General features: G+C 47.3%; 1 pseudogene; it reads left to right on the top strand.

Annotated features, from left to right (window-relative positions):
• The first annotated feature begins 669 nt into the window (after positions 1-669).
• Positions 670-3,191, top strand: LOC144143079 (uncharacterized; annotated as a pseudogene).
• The last annotated feature ends 296 nt before the right edge of the window (positions 3,192-3,487 follow it).

Genomic DNA, 3,487 nt, shown 5'->3' with positions numbered 1-3,487 from the left:
CATGCCACCGTCTGTTAGCATTACTTTAATGACCTTAGCACTCGCTAGCTTTCCTTCCCTCCGTTCTCTTGTTTTAGTTACATGCTTTTCATGGCTTTTTTTTCATTCTCTTCTTTACTTTTTTTTAGTTTCACCTTTATATTTCTTTCAAACTTTCTGGTGTTATTTCTCATATTCAGGCAGTTAATTCTTTGTTTATATTTTTCTCTTAACTGCTTATTTATTTCTTTAAATGTATTTTTTTAATTAGCGGGCACGTAGTTTCTCTCAACACGCACGCCTATCCTGGTCAATCCTCGTGAGTGGGTTGGCATGAGTCATATCTTCTGGCACCACCGCCAGCACCAGAAGCGGAGGAAGAGAAAGAGAATTGAGGATAAGAAGCCGCTAGTTCTGTCCGCCCTACACTCCTATGTTGCGGCAGCAGGCCGGTTTTACTGCTAGCCAGCTAAGCGTTCACATTTATTTCATTTTACTTCCTGACTCTACCTTCATATTATACATCATAAAAATTTCTGTTCTGTATTTTCTTTTCTACATTTTGAGACCAAAAATAATATAGGTCACATCCTGATTAGGTACAAAGCTTCTTGGCCAATCCCCCACGTGGGTATGTGCCATTATCTGAGGCAACCAACCAACCAACCATCTTGCCGGGCCTCCCCCGACATGTCCCAAAACACCAACTGCGAGGACGCCGATATGGAGGTATACACTCGGGCGCCAACCGCTCGAGAGAACTCCCGCCAATCGAGCTCCGCGTCACCGCCGCAGCTCACGCACACGGCTGTCGCTACCCAGTCGCAGACCTCTGCACCTCCCACACCCAGCCGTCTGCCCTAACTAACCGTGTGTGGCGTGGGCGCCCGTAGGTGTCTGGGTCATCGTTTACAGGCTGCACGCAGGCCAGGCCGCGATCGCGCTTTTGAACCAATCCATGGCGCTGAACAAACCCGCCGGTGGATGGACGCATGATGACAACAGCGGGAGCGACGTAAACAGCCGGCACCTGAGCAGGAGAGAGAAGTAAGTGTTCCCTACAGAGTGCAATACGGACGAGTGCGGCTGGGTTCGAGACTACCTGGCCGGGAAGCTTAACTGGAGTTTCAACCCCTGCGGTGGTTTCTACGCTCACGTCTGCTCTGGTCGCTGGTTGACGCCCGACCGGTACGTGGAGTCGAGGGCATATCGTGAGCGGGCTCCGTGGATGTTGATGCTGGACGTAGAGAAGTTCTTTCATAAGTACCTCAAGGAGAACGAACAGCAGCACCACACGTACCCCAGGGTCTTCTTGCACCAGGCTATCTCTTTCCTTCCGAAGTGCCAGTCTGATGAAAAGGGTGACAAAACCTCACGTCCTTGCGGCTCTGTTAGAAGAGTACAACCTCGGCGACTGGCCCTACGATAAAGCCCCAGCCAATGTGAGCATCGCCACTATCTCGACCTTCGTTGACCGTGATCTGGGTGTATTTCCTTTCGCCAGGGTGTACCTACTGAAGCATTTCGTAGACGATCGTGGCTACACTGTTCAGATCGATTCGATGCCCCGAGCCTCACGATGAAGAGGTACAACCTGGGCTATCTCAATGACTCGCCAGAGAATTTCACTCTGAAAGTGGTCCTTGCCTTGACACTCTTCGACAGCAGCCAGAACATGACGGACGCAGCCTCTGCCATCGCACTTCTCGAGGACAAGTTACTCAGCGGCAGGGGAGCACCGCGTTTCCTCAAATTTCACGAACGAATTCAGAGAACGGGGCAGCTGGACAGAAGTGAGAAGAGGGCCTGGAAAGATTACCTGACCGTCCTTTTCCAATATATAGAGACTTTTGACTACGAAAAAACTGTGGCTGTCATGAACCCGCACTACACGGAAGAGCTTGCGTCCATTCTAAACGAGACTGACACAGTTACTCTCCTCCACTACGTGGGCTACCGAATTGCGGTGCATTTGTCCCCGCTTCTTCTCAAGGAGCCCCCTGCTGCGCTTGAGTTACGACGGCCACCTGGAGTTTGTCTCGGACCGACTGCAGGCGTGCATGCACATGCTGGAACAAGTCTACAAGCATGGAATGCGCTTCTTCGGCCGGATGACCTTCAGCAAGAGGATCTCCTCGCTGCTGCTCAAGCACTACGACCACAGCATGTTGAGCATCGAGCCGCAGCTCAAGAGCGCCATGACAGATCGCCTTCTGTCGTCCTCGTCGTGGCTGGAGCGTTCGGCAATAGGCAACGGTGTCGACAAGCTCAAGAACATGTGCCTGGTCTTCCTGGGCAGCACTGACGACATAAACACCGTGGCGAACTACTACAACTTCAGCGCCAGGCATCTGGACCCCGCCAACCTTGTCGAGAGCTTTCGCGAGATTCAAGCAGGGACAATGAAGGTTTACAATGAATGCGCAGGACGTGGAAAAAATCGCATAAACACCCAGTTTCGGTTCAGTTAGTTGTTCTTACCTGAAAATGGCCGAATGCCCGGTTGCCGTTAACAATGCATACATTTCGTATGAAAATATAGGTCTTACCTGCGTTCACCGCAATATTCGATCAGGGCGGCATAAGGAAGAGGAACTTCTTGTTTTTCTCAATAAATTTGTTTTCAAATTCGATATAATAATGCTAACAGAAACATGGTACTTATAGAACGACGAAGTTTGCAGGTTTGAATGTTACCAAAGTTTTTTCATAAATAGGCAGTATAAGCAAGGTGTTGGTATCGAAATCGTTATCAGGAATGAATTTTAATGTGAAATAATTTCAGAGCTTTCTTTCATAACAGACGATTTTGAATGTCTGGTTCTGGCGTCTAACAAAAATATCATGTAGCGGCAGCCGAACAGTCAGATTAGAAATTTTATTACCCACTTTGAGCGCCTCTTAAACTACGCGACTGAAAATCATCTTGAATTAATACTTGGTGGTGACTTTAATATCGATATACAGAAAACTGGCACAGTGCAAGAATCGTTCCGGTAAATGATAGAGTCAAACGGTTTTGTGATTTGCAGTGAAACGCCAACACGTGTCACACTTCACAGAGAAAGTGTACTAGATCTTTTTATTACCAATACAAATAGGACCAAATTGTCATGTGGCGTTGTTTGCTCCAGCATAAGTGACCTTTCCCCATTTATCCTTTTTAGAACGTCATGATAACAGGACGCATATGCAAGCAGCAGCGACAGTAGGCTTTCAGAACATAACACAAGATACTTTGCATTATTTCATTTCCCGCCTCATGAACGAAAGCTGGACCGACGTATTCTCCTGCGAAGCTGCCGATGCTGCGTACGACAAGTTTTTATCAGTTTTTAAGCGAGTTTACTTAAAAAAAGTTTTAAAGAAAGAACTTTTAAAACGAATGGTAAAAATCGCGAACCTTGGATCAACGAAGAATGTTTGAGACGAATAAAACAGAAGAGTGAGTTATACAAGACATTTCTTAAAACAAGGCTACTTTCAGATCTACAAAAGCTTAAGCAAT

Source organism: Haemaphysalis longicornis, unplaced genomic scaffold (genome assembly GCF_048455015.1).
Source record: "Haemaphysalis longicornis isolate Haplotype H1 unplaced genomic scaffold, Haemaphysalis longicornis Haplotype H1 scaffold_6, whole genome shotgun sequence".
Lineage (NCBI taxonomy): Eukaryota > Metazoa > Arthropoda > Arachnida > Ixodida > Ixodidae > Haemaphysalis > Haemaphysalis longicornis.
This window is presented reverse-complemented; position numbering and strand designations above follow the sequence as displayed.